General features: G+C 43.6%; 1 long non-coding RNA gene across 1 annotated transcript in view; it reads left to right on the top strand.

The window, feature by feature from the left end:
* The window catches only part of LOC134337763 (uncharacterized), a 77,321-nt gene that overhangs the window by 50,437 nt on the left and 8,405 nt on the right, over positions 1–18,479 (top strand). The window lies entirely within an intron of this gene.

Raw genomic sequence — 18,479 nt, 5'->3', positions numbered from 1 at the left:
GATTTCACAAAGAATGACAACTTAACATAGTTAGGAACTGGTATGTGCTGTAAAAGGTGATGGTATGTGGCTGTTGTGTGTGTGCGTGTGTCATTGAGTGTGGTAGCTGTCTTCAAGGGAACAGGGAGCATGTGTAGATGTTCAGCAAACTGGAGAATAGCGGTGAGTTGGGCTAGAAGGAGGAGGTGGCTTCGCCTGACCACAGTGGGAGTTGCATGGCCAACGAGGTGGGGAATTGGTGAGCAGTCGGGGAGTTCAAAGAGAAGAAGATCAGGGAGTTTGAAAGGGTGAGGCTGTAGGGCGGGTTGTCATAACATCCCGGAGTTGGGGGATTGTTGATTTGCTCCCACAGTTATGAATGTGGTTTCATTACCGTGGAAGTGTGAGGTGGTTGTGGTGGCTTGGAGAGTGGAGGGCAGGGAAGTTAACTAGAACTAGGGGACATAGCCTCAAGATTTGGGGCTGTAGATCTAGGATGGAGATGAGGAGGAACTGCTTTTCCCAGGGAGTGGTGAATCTGTGGAATTCTCTGCCCAGGGAAGCAGTGGAGGCCACCTCAGTAAATATATTGAGGTAAATAGATTTTTGCATGGTAGGGGAATTAAGGGTTAGGGGAAAAGGCAGGTAGGTGGAGATGAGTCCATGGACAGATTAGCCATGATCTTATTGAATGGCGGAGCAGGCTCAATGGGCCAGATGGCCGACTGCTGCTCCTATTTCTTACGTTCTTATGTTCTTATGAAGTTTTCTGAGTGAGAGGGATGGGATTTGCTTTACTATATAAGAGCATTATGAAAACCCAGCGACCCCAGAGTACTGACAACAAAATAGTTCAGATGAAGGGCCTTGACCTGAAATATTGACTGTACACTTCCTCTCATTATGAACTAACTTCCTGGAGAACTCTCAACAAGGTGCCTTGATAGGGAGAAGAAAACTTGCTACTTCGTCAGTTCCAAAGGAAACTCATTGTCCTGAAGCAATAACTGTTTTCCCTGTCCATACAGGCTGTCTGACCCACAAAGTATTTTCAGTGTTTTCAGTATTAACAGCCGTGATGAAGGACGATTTGGAAGTAGTTAATGTTCCACTCTGGGAAATGTCCTTTCTCAATTATGTGGTATTGAAATAAACTATTTAATATGTTTTGAGATTATCAGCCTTATAAACCCATTGCCTGATGTAGAGCTAATAAAAACATGCACTATGTAATAACTTTTACAGTTTCACAGAATGACAAGCCACAGTATGGTGCCATGTAACGTGATGGATGGGGTGTGAGAGGTGTGGAAGTTTTGGTATCTGAACATTGATTGGGAAACTTTTGCCCAAATGCAGTTTTTGAACATTACTAGGAACCTAAGCATCTGGGCACCACGTGGTCTGATAATAATGCCACTGGCTGGTGCACTCCAATTAGTTTAAGTGTCTTGACCCCAAAATAATCAACCAAAGCTTATTTCTTGTTTGTCAATGAACAATACCTGCTGGTAAATGGGCAGCAGCCAATGTTAAATATAAATAATCTGTACAATCTGTCCCATACCATACAGACAAAACTAGAAAGGTTAGGAGCATCCAGTCACATCTCCTACTAGCACTCCCGATGGGGTTAGTGTTTGCAACTCCTTTGTTACAGCAACGTAGCTGTCACTGTCGCAAACACTAACCCCAAGGTGGATGATTCATAAAATTAAACTTATTGTAATGAAAACAGAAAATGCTGGAAATACCCTTCATTTCGGGCAACATCAGTGGAAAGAGAAACAGAGTTAATGTTTCGGGTCAAAGACCCTGCATCATTTCTTTCTTAATTTATTGTGTTTTCATTTTCATTTAAATTATATTGTGTTGGCTGGGACTTCATTCAGAGGTACTCATTACTTCAACTCCATTTAAGCAATGATTTTGATGTAACATTTCAACGGAGAGACAGTAACTCTTGAATTCCATCACAGAGACCATTGTTATCTAACCCCACCCCAGAAAATGTCTCCACACCAACACACACATATATAGTCAGTGTGACTTTGTGCGGGGGAAATCCAGTCTTACTTGTCCGTTGAAGTTTTTTGAGAAAGTGACAAAGGAAATCGATGAGGACAGGACAGCTATTAAACCATGAGCAGCTCTGTGAACCTTCTGAAGGCATCTGATAAGGTCTTGCATGATAAGTTGGTCCAGAAGATTCATTCACATGTGATCCAAGATGGAGCTGGCTACCTGGACCCAAAATTGGCTTTGTGATAGAAGACCAAGGTTAGTGGTGGTAGGACGTTAATGATTGGAAGTCTGTGACCCTAGGTGTACTATAGTGACTGGTCTTGGGAACTTTGCTCTTTTTGATCTTTATTAATTACTTGGAAGTGAATGTATGAAGTATGATTAATACGTTGGCAGATGACATGAAAATCAGTACGGTTGTGGAGAGTGAGGAAAGTTATGGCTACAACAGGACATAGATCAGTTGGAGAGCTGGGCGGAGTTTTGGCAGAGGGAATTCAATCCTGAAAAGTGTGAGGTGATGGATTTTGAGACGTCATGTAGGGGCAACAGAAGTGTCAAGCAGGACAAGTCATTTGGAAGCAAGATGAAAACATATCAAACTCAAACAAAACTGTAAGGAATGTTGCAATATCTGAATTATGGAAACAGGAAAGTCTTGACATGTACTCCAAACATCATCTCCCTGAGTTGACAAGAGGAAAATCGGTAGAATAAAGCTCAAATTCTAATTAAGAAGCCCCAACCCAACAAAACCAAACCATATGTGGGTGGTGGGCAGTGTAAGTGTGTGGAGTTGGAAAGATACCTTCATTCACCTATTTAATTTTAATTGGTTTAAATTCATCTCCCATGATTCAATTAGGAATTTGAAATAAATGTAGGCTGCATCATGTGATATTGTTAGTCTCAATCTGTTTGCACAGTTACAAAAACAATCTAACGACCCTATTCTTAAAATGCATTGATTTATTTGATATACGTTGATATTGATTCTCCACCCCCTACGCTTTTCAGGAATTTAAAAAGGATGCAGATAAATATTGGACAGACCAGGGGATTTTTATGTCATTGAGGAGCTGTTACAGAGGAGGCGTTGAGGCCTGGGGCAGATCAACCACTGTCATTTTGATGGGAGTGGAGGGTTTGAGGGACCATTTGGTAAACGTATATTTTTCATATTGGTGCAGTTATTATGGTTTCTGTGGTACACCCTGTTACCTCTGGTTTGAAACTGGACTTTGCTTTAGTGTAAATTGACTGATTGCACTGTGTTGTTAGCAGAAGATATCACAGGTGTAAAACCAAGTGATGATACCGGAAGACACAATTCAACCCATTACATCTGCCCTTTTGGAGAAGAGCAAACCGTGATCCCATCTTCACTCTCTGAGTCTGTAGTCCTGCAGGTCACGGCTCTTCATGAACATATCCAAGTACCATTTTAAAGTGCTGAGTTCCGCTGCTTCTTCCACCTTTCCAACACTGAGCCCCAGACCCCGGTAATCTTCTTGGCGCTAAGCTTTTCTTTCCAGCCACAAAAATATCAGAAACTACCTGCTACTGAGTGCCCATCGAACCAAATTTCCATTCGGATGATGGGTCTTCAGCCTAAAGTATTAACTGCTTCTTTTTCCACCAATTCTACCCGAGCTGTTGAGTTTACCCGATGTTTTCCGTTTTTTATTTCAATCCTTCTTGCTGTGTTGTATTGAACATAGTCTATCTGCTTTCTTCCTTGCCACTGAAGGCCTTTTGCCCGTCTCATTTACCCCCTCAGGATGTCAGCAATACAATATACAGTTATAGATTTTTTTCTGGCTCAAATTGTTGAGCAGATTAGCATTCTTCTGCCTGCTTATAACTTCCTGATGGTTTTTGGATAGTTCATATACAGGCCTCTTCCAGGTAATTACTGTGCACATTCTTTTTGAACAGCTTCTAAGTTCACACTTCCTCCAACGCTACTTGCTTTTTGCAAGTCTGTGGTTTTCTAACCAATTACTCTATTCTTCTTCACCTATATACCCATGCATACATCCTGCATAAATGTCAGCATTAATCACACCTTTTCAATTCAGCACAAACATGCATCATCTTTCTGAGTGATAAGTTACCATACCAGATTAAAGCTAAACCACATTTTGAATCTGCCAATCTTTGCACTTATCACTCAGGTAAAATTGTTCTTATTCCAATTTAGACAAATTACTCTTTCTTTTCACTTTATCTTTTATCTTAACAATGAAAAATAGATCTGATGAATGATTGCTACCACAAAAGTGCTTTTCATTTATACTGCTTCCACTAGCCAAGATTCAGTTCCTAAAATTAAATCAAGAATTTCCCCATCCTTTGTTAGGTTTGTTAAATGCAAATGATAAATTATTCTTATTCCAGTTAAGGTACAAAATGTCCAATCTGCTTTCACACTGATTATGTCCCAGTTAATATTAGGCTAATTGAAATCTCCCATATTTTGTGCTCAAGTTGTTTTTTGCACTTGATTGTTATTATCTTGCAAATTTGCTCTTTTATCTCCCTTCTCTTGACCGGAGATCTATTGTAACCTCCAACAACATGATTGCCTCTTCATTCTTTAATTCCAACAATAGAGCCCAGCTTGAAAGGTCATTGATCTGAAGTGTTAACTCAGTTTCTCTCTCTGCTGAGGTTTTTGATTCAAATTTCTAGCTTTTGCAGTTTTGTTTCCCCTTTAGCCTCATTTTATGGTCTTTCTAATTACTTTTTGGCTGTGATTGCTTCTCTTCTTTGAAAACCCTGTAACTAGGAGGCCAGAGCTCCTAATCCTGCAATTCTTTAAGCCATGTTTCAGTTATAACTATATCATTATGGTATGGGCACACCACAATTCAATACCCTCAAAATATCTGCCTTACACTATTCTCCTCACATAAGAACATAAGAATTTAAGAAATGGGAGCAGGAGTAAGTTATTCAAAGTTCAAAAGTAAATTTTATTATCAAGCTACATATATGTCTCTATATACAACCCTGAGATTCATATTCCTGCAGGCATGCCCAGCAAATCTATAGAATAGAATAGAATTATGGCAGGATTAAAGAGTGGGCACATACCCAAGTGGTTAAGGCATTGGACTAGCAACCTGAAGGTCGTGAGTTCGAGCCCCAGCCGAGGCAACGTGTTGTGTCCTTGAGCAAGGTACTTAATCACACATTGCTCTGTGACGACACTAGTGCCAAGCTGTATGGGTCCTAATGCCCTTCCCTTAGACAACATTGGTGTCATGGAGAGGGGAGACTTGTAGCATGAGCAACTGCTGGTCTTCCATACAACCTTGCCCAGGCCTGTGCCCTGGGGAGTGAAGACTTTCCAGGTGCAGATCCACGGTCTCGTGAGACTAATGGATGCCTTGAATTGAATGTAAGATCAACTATTCTGTGATTCACTGAGTTCATGCCTGATTCTGTTTCCTTACTACCCCCATATCTCCAGATTCATTTAATATCCTGAAATTGATCAATATCTGCTTTGCCAGATTTCCAAAGAATGCAGAGATTTCTCTTCTTGTCTGTCAAAAATAACCACCCCCTGTTCTGATATTGTGAGTACTGGTTTTTAACTTCTCTACCAGGAGAAGCATTCTGCTCTGCAGACAGCTTCTGTAGAACCTTATAGCAGCTTGGTAAATTTTAATGAGATCTCTTCATAATTTTAACCACTGGAGAATGCAGACTTCCTTTACTCAACCTCTTCTCAAATGGCAAATCTGCCACATCTGGAATAAGTTTACTGAATCTTTGCTGAGCTCTGTGGTGATTACATCCTTTCCTAGGCAATTATAGACAGTGCATTATTATGTGTGCATAATAAAGAACTTCAGTTCCCAGTGGGCAGTGCAAAAGGCTCACCCGGAACTGGAAGCTACGATGGTGACCGGGTTGTGTGTGCACAGGGTTGAGCAGTTCAATAATAAAATGTTCTAATGTAAAGCCACATGAAGTTTGTGTTTATTAAGAACAAACATAACATAACATGGTCTCCTATCCACTACATAATGTACTGGTTGGGCGCAGGAGTACAGCTAGAGACTCATTCCATCGAGATACAACACAGAGCGTCATAGGAAGTCATTCCTGCCTGTGGCCATCAAACTTTACAACTCCTCCCTTGGAGAGTCAGACACCCTGAGCCAATAGGCTGGTCTTGGACTTATTTCCTGGCATAATTTACATATTACTATTTAATTATTTATGGTTTTATTACTATTTAATTATTTATGGTGCAACTGTAGCAAAAACCAATTTCCCCTGGGATCGATAAAGTATGGCTATGACTATGGTGTCAGAATTTGGTGTGTGGTCTAAATACAGAGAGCTAATGAGTACCATGTGCAACTGAGAAAGAGACTCTGAGTACAAAAAGTGCTAGCAGCAAGTGAGACCGGATGCTTGTTATGATAGAGGGAAGCTGGTCAGAAAGGTGAGAGCATGTTCTTCCCAAAGTTTTGCTTTCACCGAATTCACCAGGAGAGGTTCAGGTGAGAGGCCAAGAGTTCCCATCATGGATAACCAAAGCCCTCCCACACCTGTGGAGTTACTGGCAATCTAACTGATAACTGGAAACACTTCAAATCGCATTTTAATATATACTTGGCTGCTAGTGGAGCAGGAGGGACCGATGAAAAGTTGTAAGTTTCTACTTTTCTGCCTGTAATGGGTGAAGAAGTTTTGGACATCCCTAACAGCTTTCAAATTGATGAGACAGCTTTTACATTGGACACTCTGATGACAACATTTGAGGAGTATTTTGTCCCAGGTAAAAACATCATGTTTGAGAGAGGTAAGTTTTTTGTTCCCTGTGACCAGAAACAAGGTGTTAGCTTCAACCAAAACTGAGCTTCACACACTGAGAAAATTGGAGATTTGAGAAACTCGTCAGTTAGACACAGAATAGTTTGTGGAATTCCAGATAATGGGCTCAGAGAAAGATTGTTGTGTGAAGAAGACTTGATGCCAGAAAACGATGTGAATATGTGTAGGGCAGCAGAGACCACGCCAGCACAAGCTAAGGAGCTGCACAGAACAGACACAACAGTGCTGTGAAATCAGAGGAGCAGAGCACAAGGTGTTTCACAAAACAAAGAGGAAGGCTCAAACAGCAAATGTGGAGGTAGTCACATTCCAAAGATGTGTCCAGCTTATGGGAAGTACTGCAATAATTGTGGGAAGCAGCAGCATTTTGCAATGTGCTGCAAAGCTGAGGCTACCAAGAGAAAGGTGCACACAGTTGCTGAGGAAATGGAGGAAGTCTTTGTAGATTCTCTACAGACTTCTGGTGCTGGTAAAACAGAGTGGGTAGTCCAGTGACTGTGAATGAGACAGTAATTTCATTCAAGTTTGACGCTGCAGGCCAAGTGAATCTGTTATCCATAGATGATTACAAGACTTTCACATTTAAGAGCAAGATTTACTCAGTGAAGTCAAAAGTAGCAGGCTACACAGGAGAGAATATTCCAGTAAAAGGAGGCTGTATAGTGACTTTCAAGCACCAGGAGCAGCCCCTAAAGTCACAGCTACTGATCGCAGGAAAGAGTACAGCCAATGTTGTCTGAGTGCAAGTGAGAAGCTCAAACTGGTTAAAAGGGCTTTCATAGTGGCTTCACAGACCAAGGATGACCGCTCAACACTCATGGAAGAGAGCACAGATGTCTTTGAGGGGCTTGGATGTACACAAAAATCATGTCGATGAGACGGTGACTTGTGCTATCAGTGCACGCAAGAAAGTTTCACTTCCACTTAGAGACAAACTTAAACAAGAGCTAACATGTGAGGAACGGATAAACGTCTTAGAGAAAATTGAAGAGCTAACAGACTGGGTGAGCTCACTGGTAACTGTGCAAAGAGAAATGGAGCATTGCAGATATGTCTAGACCCAAAAGATCACAATAAAGCCATCAAGAGAGAGAGCATTGTCATAATGGGGAGGGGGGGGGGCGGTGCTGAGAACAGACCCAAATGCAAGACAGACACTGGAGTACTAGGAACAGGAACGGACAAAACTAAATGACGGGCCAGTAGGCAGACTAGGAGTAGGGACAGGAACACAGACTAGGCTAGGGAAGCAGGACCAGGATGAGGGACTGGGAACAAGGAGCCTGGGCTTGGACTCTGAGCCAGAGACTGGATAAGGACCCAGAACCTGGGCCTTGACTCAGACTCGGACTCCAAAACCAGGCAAAGGCACGGTGAGGCTCGGGTTCCCGGGGAACAGGTGAAGGCATGGCTGGAGGCTGGGGTTCCCGGGGAACAGGTGAAGGCATGGCTGGAGGCTGGGGTTCCCGGGGAACAGGTGAAGGCATGGCTGGAGGCTGGGGTTCCCGGGGAACAGGTGAAGGCATGGCTGGAGGCTGGGGTTCCCGGGGAACAGGTGAAGGCATGGCTGGAGGCTCGGGTTCCCGGGGAACAGGTGAAGGCATGGCTGGAGGCTGGGGTTCCCGGGGAACAGGTGAAGGCATGGCTGGAGGCTGGGGTCTTGAGGCTTGACAAGGACATAATGGGGCAAAGGTACTTCGAGGCAACTCCTGGGCAGGACGCAGGACTCACCCCACAGAGGCAAGGGACAGGAAGGGACAGACCCAGCCACAGGGTAATGGCAAACAGCCTGGCTTACCCAACAGAGGCAAGGGACAGGAAGGGAGCTAGGTCTGGGGTGGCTCCAAGACTTGAGGTGGCCGGTAACTTCCACAGGCGACAGAACAGCCAAATCCATATCTCGATGACTGCACTAGCCTTCCACTAGCAGGTTGCTCCAAGGGGAGACTGACGAGACAAACAGCAGCCACACTCAATCCCAGGGCCACTTATATTCCCAGCCACAAGATGAGCATCAGGTGCTTATGGTTAAGTCCAACTGAAACCAGGGACAGCCAGAAGAACCGGAGTCCAGAGTCGGCAGACCGGACCGTGTACCGGAATGCGGAGTTCGGATCGGACCATGACAAGCATTTTGAACTGCCCACATGGGAGGAGATCATGTCCCAGTTTTCAGGTGCCAAGTGGTTTAGCAAACTTGACGCGTCATCTGGGTTTTGAAAGATGAAGTTTGATGAGGCAAGATTGAGACAGTGTACTTTTAACACACCACAGGGAAGATATCACCTTCTTCAGCTACCATTTGAGATCCTGTCTGCACCAGAAGTCTACCATAAAACCATCCACATGATCTCTGAAGGCATACCTGGTGTCGAGACCATGATGGATGACATCATTTTCTGAGAGTCCACTGGGGACGAACATGATACACGACTGAAACAAGTGTTTCGCATGACACGGAATGTCAATTTGAAATTAAATAAAGAGAAATGTGAGTTTGGTGTTAAGGCACTGATCTTCATAGGAGATGTCATATCTGAGGAGGAAGTGAAGCCCGACTCCAAAAAGACGTCAGCCATTGAAAACATGGAGAGACCTCTAAACAAAAAGGAGGTGAGACATTTCTTAGGGATGGTGACTTACTTGGCTAAGTTTATCCCTCAACTGTCAACTGTGTCAGCACCACTTATGTCACGCCTTGAGCAGCAAAATGAGTGGATTTGGTCTCACGATCAAGAACAGTGTTTCCAGACGCCGAAAAGAATCCTAACTCAGACATCCCACCCTGCAAAAACTCATTTCAGGGAGGTAGAACCATCAATTTGCGGGAGACTCCTGGAACTTCCGGGAGAACTCCTGGGATGTCTGCGATAGAGTAGATCCTTAGCAGCTAGCCAGCTAGTTTAAATAATGTTAACTACACTAGTGAACGAATGACACCTGTTAAACTCACCTCAACATGTCTTTTACAGTGTTAACCCACCATGGGCAATAGAAAAGTCACTGTTGCAAACAGTGCAGCGGCAACACTGTCACTATTTTGACCCCTGTTAGGCAGGGGTACACTTTAGCGTAGTCTGGGCTGACGTATGTTTTATATTTTCTTTTTTTGGAACACCCTGCCATGGCACGCTCTCTCTCTCACTCTCACTCGCTCGCTCTCTCTCTCATGGTCTCTGTCGCTCTCGTGCTCGCTCTCTTGCGCTCTCTCTCTCTCTCGCTCTCTCTCGCTCGCTCGCTCTCTCGTGGTCACTCTCTTTCTCTCGCACGCTCGCTTGCTCTCAAAAAAATTGATTTGCGAGATATTGTATATAATTTGCGGGCATCACGGCGCCACTATTAATATGCAGGAGACTCCCGGAACTTCGCGGAGAGGAGGGATGTCTGCTAACTGAAGAGCCCATGCTGAGGTTTTATGATCTGGAAAGGTGTACTAGGATCTTGGCTGATGCACCCTGGCACAGCCTTGGAGCAGTACTACTGCAACAGCATGACGCCACGTGGCAACCTGTGGCCTATGCGTCAAGGGCTTTAACAAATCCGGAAGCCAACAACGCGCAGATAGAGAAAGAGCTTCTCGACAGCACATATGCATGTGAAAGGTTGCATTAGTACATTTATGAACAAGCTTTTGAAGTGGAGACAGATCATAAACCACTTGTCTCAATTATGTCCAGACCACTGAATGACTGTCCCATGAGGATAAAGCTGCAGAAATATGATGTGAAGTTAGAAACATAGAAAACCTACAGCACAATACAGTCTCTTAGGCGCACAAAGTTGTGCCGAACATGTCCCTACCTTAGAAATTACTAGGCTTACCTATAGCCCTCTACTAAGCTCCATGTACCTATCTAAATGTCTCTTAAAAGACCCACCAGGAAAATGTATGTTTGCTGCTGATGAGCTGTCTCGAACAGTTGACAAGAAAGAAACGAGTGACCAAGAGGTTAATGCAGACATACCAGACTCCATTTTCCAAACTTCGTTTGCTCCCACCTCCACATTTTCTTATTACTTGTTTGTTTTCTGTTTGAAGTACTCTCTTCCCTCATTCCGAATTCATGCTCAGCTTCTCAACCCTCTGCCAGGCTGATTGAACCCTCCCAACAGCACCAGTGAACCCACCTTTGGAAATACTGGGCAACGGGTAAACTATACTGTGCAGTTCTGGACTCCTTACTGGAGGAGGGATATACTGGCTTTGGAGGCAGTGCAGAGGAGGTTCACCAGGTTGATTCCAGGAATGAAGGGGTTAACCTATGAGGAGAGATTGAGTCGCCGGGCCTATACTCTCTGGAATTCAGAAGAAAGAGAGGGGATCTTATACAGAATTTTGAAAGGGGTAGATAAGATAGAAGTGGGAAAGTTATTTCCATTGGTAGGTGAGACTAGAACTAGCGGACATTGCCTCAAGATTCAGGGGAGAAGATTTAGGACGGAGATGAGGAGAAACTGTTTTTCCCAGAGTAGTGCATCTGTGGACTTCTCTGCCCAGCGAAGCAGTTGAGGCATCTTAATTAAATATATTTAAGATACAGTTAGATAGATTTTTACCTAGTAGAGGAATTAAGGGTTATGGGGAAAAGGCAGGTAGATGGAGCTGAGTTTACGGACAGATCAACCATGAATGGAGGGGCAGGCTCGATGGGCTGGATGGCCTACTCCTGCTCCTATTCCTTATGTTCTTATGTACTGCAGCCTGAGACTCAGCAGTGATATGGAGGTAGAGGCCGTCTACTCCAGAAGGTGAATCACTCATTGTGGATGCTGTGGAGAAGACAGGCCCCTACTCCAACCAATGGCCTTCAAAGAAAATTTGACCTCCTCCTTCTCGACTGTGGTCTTTAGCAGGACCCATAATCACACATCACTGTGCCTCAAGGAGGCTGCGTTCACCACTAAGGACCCTCACCAGCTGGGATATGCCCTCTTCTAGTTATTACCATCAGGGAGGAGGTACAGAAAACCGAAGAACCATTCTCAATGTTTCAAGAACAGCTTCTTCCCCTCTGCCATGAGATTTCTGGATAGTCCGTGAGCTCATCGACACACCTCATTAGTCTTATTTTTGTATTATTTATTTATTTCTGTAATTTATAGTAATTTTATGTCCTACAACAAAACAACAAATTTTATGGCAACCAAGTCAGTGATAATAAATATGATTCTGACCTCCCTCAACCATTGTCAGTCTCTCTCTCCTTCCCTACCTACCCTTAACGCATTAACTGTGATCACAGCTGATCTCCACCTCAGATCACATATCAGAACATGCCCTGTCTGACGTCTGCTCCTCGGCAGTCTACCAGGAATAGTACTTCAAGTCCCAAGCAGTAACTCCCCACCCCCATTGCATTTTCCACCTTCTGGAAGATAATAGCTGACAATGAGGGTCCACCCTCAGCTTTTTGGCATTGGGAGGATCTCCAGCCACTTTTGCTCCCGTGGGTTTCTCCATCCCTGTAAATTATGGGCATCAAAGAACAATTCCCAGCCACTGCACAGGATCGGAAAAAGCTGCAGAAAGTTGTAAAGTCCATCATGGGCACTCACCTCCCCAGCATCCAGGACACCTTCAAAAGCGATTGCCTCAAAAAGCAAGTATCCATCATTAAGGAGCACCATTATCCAGGAGATGCCTTCTTCTCATTCTTATCATCAGGAAGGAGGTACAGCAGTCTAAAGACACACGGTCAATGTTTCAGGAACAGTTTCTTCCCCTCTGCCGTTAGATATCTGAAGGAATAATAAACCTATGAACACTACCTCAGTAGTTATTTCCTCTCTTCTTGCATGACTTATTTAATTAAATTTTTCATATATACATAGTCATTTATACTTTTTTATTACAATGTATTGCATTGTACTGCTGCCGCAAAACAACAAATTTCATAATATATACCAGTGAAAATGAACCAGATTCTAATTCTGATTTATTAAACTGACAACAATCTAATGAATGTATATTTATTTTTAGAATTCAACGGTGAGAAGGAAACTCAGTACTCAGGACGTTAATTTAGGAAATGTCCTCCTGTTTTGAGCAATCGCTTTGAATGACATCTGGGCTCTTGCCATTTGGCACTGTGATATTCCTATTACCTATGAGGCAGGTCCTGCACAAGTGAAACTGAGTTACTTGGTGTTATTGAGCTGATGTTCATTTTTTACCAAACGGAGCTGTTGTAGCCATTGTCTCTCAGAGAACATTAAATCGGGAGGTCATGGAACTAATTTGTTCAATGACTCAACGTCAAACTGAGTTTAGGGACAAGACATTTTAACTCTTATTTGCATATTTTCATCAGTAGGAAAGCCTGGAGATGAAAGGGACTCTTCTTTTTGAAGGGCAGTGTCACCCAATTTCAGTTTTGATTTCAAGGCTGGTTTTGAGTTGTCAATGCTTCTGTTCTCATCTCGGTTGCTTTGCAAAAGAGCAACCTACCTCTGAGGTTAATTTCTACCTTGCGACTTTCCTGTTTATGCCAGGGAAAACAGTGAATCACGTTGAAAGTCAGAACTCTTGCTTGTGTATGAACTCCACCAGGGTCCTCCATTGTAGCAGCTGGTAGCCCTGCCATACATCAGGGAGAGGGGAAGTCTAGCAAACACTTACAGGTGTATGATGGAGAACATTCTGGATGGTTGCATCACCACCTGGTATAGAGGCTCCAATGTGCAGGATGGAAAGATGTGACAGAGGATTGTAGGCTCAACTAGCTTCATCATGGGCACAACCCTCCCCACCACCATCTTAGACATCTTCTTAAGGTGGTACGTCAAGAAGGTAGCATCTGTGATTAGGGACCCTCACCATATAGACAAGCCCTCTTCTCATTATTACCATGGGGGGTGGGGAGTACAGAAGTTTGAAGACCCACACTCAGTGTTTTAGGAACAGCTTCTTCCCCTGTGTCATCATATTTCTGAATGGTCCATGAACCCACAAACACTATCTCAGTAATGTCCTTTTGCAGTAATCCACCTTGTTCACCCTAATTCCAAAGTATCTAAATGACTCTCCATGGCCATGCTCACACTAAGCCCTGGACGAAGCAGCAGTTGCTGTCCACATCACATTAATTGGGCAACTTTGGGAGTAGGACGAAGAAATTTATTCATATGACATGAAATAGTGGTTGCTTTGTAGTAGCAGAATATTGCAAAGACCTACAAAATTATAAAAGTAAGTTAACTGTACAAAAATAGGATTAATGAGGTAGTGCCCATGGTGTTACGGTGTGCGTGCTCGCAAGACTGGACCCAAGTGCAGAGGAACGGCAGACACTCTCTGTCACGGTGGTCGCTGGCTCCGACTGCACCCAGGTGGGGAGGACAGCAGCCTTTGTCACGGTAAGCGTTGGCAATGACTCGACCCAGGAGCTTAGGAATGACAGACTCCCCAAGAAGAGGCAGAAACAAGAGGCTGGACATGGGAATACCAACAGAGCATCAGAGCCACAACCAAGCAACACCGCGAGACAAACCACACAGTATGACGCCATTTACAGAGCACAACAAGAGTCCCCTTTAAATAATCATAGAATCCGGGATCATGATGAACTGGACAAGAGCCTGGGCTTAACAGCTCTACCAATTGGCAAATACCGGTGCTTGAGAAACACTGGAGCTTAATGCTCTACAGCAAGCTGCAGAGGCTCTCAGTGCTCATGACACATGGATCCATGGACCATTCAGAAACATTATGGCAGAGGGGAAGAAGTGTAGCTAAGTCACTGAGTGTGGGTCTTCTAGCTCCTGTGCCTCCTTCCTGACGGTAACAGTAAGAATAGCCCATGATCTGGATGATGAGGGTCCTTAATAATGGATATCAACTTTTTGAGCCACTGCCCCTTGAAGATGTCCCCAGTGGTGGAGAGAGGTGTGCTCCTGATAGAGCTGGATGAACCTGTAACACTCTATGACCTCTGTGCACTGGAGGATCTATATCCAGCTGTGAAGCAACCAGTCACAAATCAAACATCCTCAAACTTCTATTGACACAGAGCCCCTGACACGCCTTCTTCATTTATTGGCCCCAGGAAAGATCCCCAGAGTTGCTTCGTCCTTCGTTCATTGCACAGAAACTTAAAGCTGCTCACCCTTTCCACTACTGGCCCCCTAAATGAGGCCCGATGTGTCTTCTCCAAACGCCCTTTCCTGAAATCCACAATCAGGTCCTCAGACTTGCTAACTTTGAGTGCGAGATTGTTGTCGCAAAATCGCTTAATTAGCTTATCTATCTCACTCCTGTAATCTCTTCATGACATCTGAGATTCTATCAGCAACAGCAGAGTCATCAGCAAATTGAAAGATAGCATGCGTGCTGTGCTTAGCCACAAAGTCATGAATGTAGAAGGAGTGGGCTACGACATATCCAAGTTTTGTGTTTGTGTTGATAGCAGAGAGAATTCCTGCACTAGTTCTGGTCTCCCGGTAAGTAAGTCAAATGTCTAGTTCTATATCGAAGTATAGAGGCCCAGGTTTTTAATTGAATTGGAATTGGTTTATTATAGGAAAGATTTTAGCATGGATAAAGCAGTGGCTGATTGACAGGAGGCAAAGAGTGGAAATAATGGGAACCTTTTCTGATTGGCTGCTGGTGAATAGTTGTGTTGCACAGAGGTCTGTGGTTGGACCAATTCTTTTTACCTTATATGTCAATGATTTGGATGAAGGAATTGATGGCTTTGTTGCAAAGTTTGCAGATGATATGAAGATAGACAATAGACAATAGGTGCAGGAGTAGGCCATTCGGCCCTTCGAGCCAGCACCGCCATTCACTGTGATCATGGCTGATCATCCACATTCAGTATCCAGTTCCTGCCTTATCCCCATAACCTTTGATTATGCTATCTTTAAGAGCTCTATCTAACTCTTTCTTGTAAACATCCAGAGACTTGGCCTCCACTGCCTTCTGGGGCAGAGCATTCCACATATCCACCACTCTCTGGGTGAAAATACTTTTCCTCAACTCTGTTCTAAATGGCCTACCCTTTATTCTTAAACTGTGGCCTCTGGTTCTGGACTCACCCATCAGCAGGAACATGCTCCCTGCCTCCAGCGTGTCCAATCCCTTAATAATCTTATATGTTTCAATCAGATCTCCTCTCATCCTTCTAAATTCCAGTGTATACAAGCCCAGTCACTCCAATCTTTCAAAATATGACAGTCCCGCCATCACGGGAATTAACCTTGTGAACTTACGCTGCACTCCCTCAATAGCAAGAATGTCCTTCCTCAAATTTGGAGACCAAACCTGCACACAATACTCCAGGTGTGGTCTCACCAGGGCCCTGTACAGCTGCAGAAGGACCTCTTTGCTCCTATATTCAATTCCCCTTGTTATGAAGGCCAGCATGCCATTAGCTTTCTTCACTGCCTGCTGTACCTGCATGCTTACTTTCAGTGACTGATGTACAAGAACACCTAGATCTTGTTGTACTTCCCCTTTTCCTAACTTGACCTTATTTAGATAATAATCTGCCTTCCTGTTCTTACCACCAAAGTGGATGACCTCACATTTATCCACATTAAACTGCATCTGCCATGCATCTTCCCACTCACCCAGCCCGTCCAAGTCACCCTGCATTCTGATAACATCCTCCTCACATTTCACACTGCCACCCAGCTTTGTGTCATCTGCAAATTTGTTAATGTTACTTTTAATCCCTTCATCTAAATCATTAATGTATATTGTAAACAGTTGTGGTCCCAGCACTGAACCCTACGGTACCCCACTGATCACCGCCTGCCATTCTAAAAGGGACCCGTTAATCGCTACTCTTTGTTTCCTGTCAGCCAGCCAATTTTCAATCCATGTCAGTACTCTGCCCCCAATACCATGTGCCCTAATTTTGCCCACTAATCTCCTGTGTGGGACTTTATCAAAGGCTTTCTGAAAGTCCAGATATACTACATCCACTGGCTCTCCTTTGTCCATTTTCATAGTTACATCCTCAAAAATTTCCAGAAGATTAGTCAAGCACGATTTCCCCTTCGTAGGTCCATGCTGACTCAGACCTATCCTGTTCCTGCCATCCAAATATGTCGTAATTTCATCTTTTATAATTGACATCTTTCCCACCACTGACATCAGGCTAACCGGTCTATAATTCTCTGTTTTCTCTCTCCCTCCTTTCTTAAAAAGTGGGACAACATTAGCCTCCTTCCAATCCACAGGAACTGATGCTGAATCTATAGAACATTGGAAAATGATTACCAATGCATCCATGATTTCTAAAGCCACCTCCTTAAGTACCCTGGGATGCAGACCATCAGGTCCCGGGGACTTATCAGCCTTCAGACCCAACAGTCTATCCAACACCATTTCCTGCCTAATATAAATTTCCTTCAGTTCGTCCATTACTCTAGGTCCTTTGGCCACTATTATATCTGGGAGATAGTTTGTGTCTTCCCTAGTGAAGACAGATCCAAAGTACCTGGTCAACTCGTCTGCCATTTCCTTGTTCCCCATAATAAATTCATAATTGTTTCTGTCTTCAAGGGTCCAATTTTGGTCTTAACTATTTTTTTCCTTTTCACATACCTAAAGAAGCTTTTACTATCCTCCTTTATATTCTTGGCTAGTTTACCTTCGTACCTCATTTTTTCTCCACGTATTGCCTTTTTAGTTATCTTCTGTTGCTCTTTAAAAGTTTTCCAATCCTCTGGCTTCCCACTCATCTTTGCTATGTTATACTTCTTCTCTTTTATTTTTATATTGTCCATTACTTCCCTTGTCAGCCACGGCCTTCCCTTACTCGCCTTAGGATCTTTCTTCCTCTTTGGAATGAACTGATCCTGCACCCTCTGCATGATTCCCAGAAATACCTGCCATTGCTGTTCTACTGTCATCCCTGCTAGGGTATTGTTCCATTGAACTTTGGCCAGCTCCTCCCTCATAGCCCCATAGTTCCCTTTGTTCAACTATAATACTGACACTTCTGATTTTCCCTTCTCCCTCTCAATTTGTAGATTAAAACTTATCATATTGTGGTCACTACCTCCTAATGGCTCCTTTACCTCGAGGTCCCTGATGAAATCCGGTTCATTGCGCAACACTAAATCTAGAATTGCCTTCTCTCTGGTAGGCTCCAGTATAAGCTGTTCTAAGAATAGGTGGAGGTGTGTAGGTAGTTTTGATGAAGTAGAGAGGCTACAGAAGGACTTAGACAGATTAGGAGAATGGGCAAATAAATAGCAGATGGAATACAATGTCAGAAGTTTATGGTGATCACTTTGGTGGAAGAAATGAAAGGACTTTCTAAATGGAGAGAAAATACAAAAAATTGTGGTGCAGAGTGACCTGGGAGTCCTTGTACAGAATTCCCTAAAGGTTAATTTGCAAGATTCAGTATGTGGTGAGGAAGGCAAATGCAATGTTAGCATTCATTTCAAGAGGACTAGAATATAAAAGCAAGGATGTAATGTTGAAACTTTATAAAACACTGGTGAGACCTCACTTGGAGTATTGTGAGCAGTTTAGGGCCCCTTATCTTGGAAAGCATGTGCTGAAATTGGAGAGGGCTCAAAGGAGATTCACGAAAATGATTCCAGCATTGAATGGCTTGTCATAGGAAGAGCATTTGGTGGCTCTGGGTCTGTATTCAACA

This window comes from Mobula hypostoma, chromosome 25 (genome assembly GCF_963921235.1).
Source record: "Mobula hypostoma chromosome 25, sMobHyp1.1, whole genome shotgun sequence".
Lineage (NCBI taxonomy): Eukaryota > Metazoa > Chordata > Chondrichthyes > Myliobatiformes > Myliobatidae > Mobula > Mobula hypostoma.
This window is presented reverse-complemented; position numbering and strand designations above follow the sequence as displayed.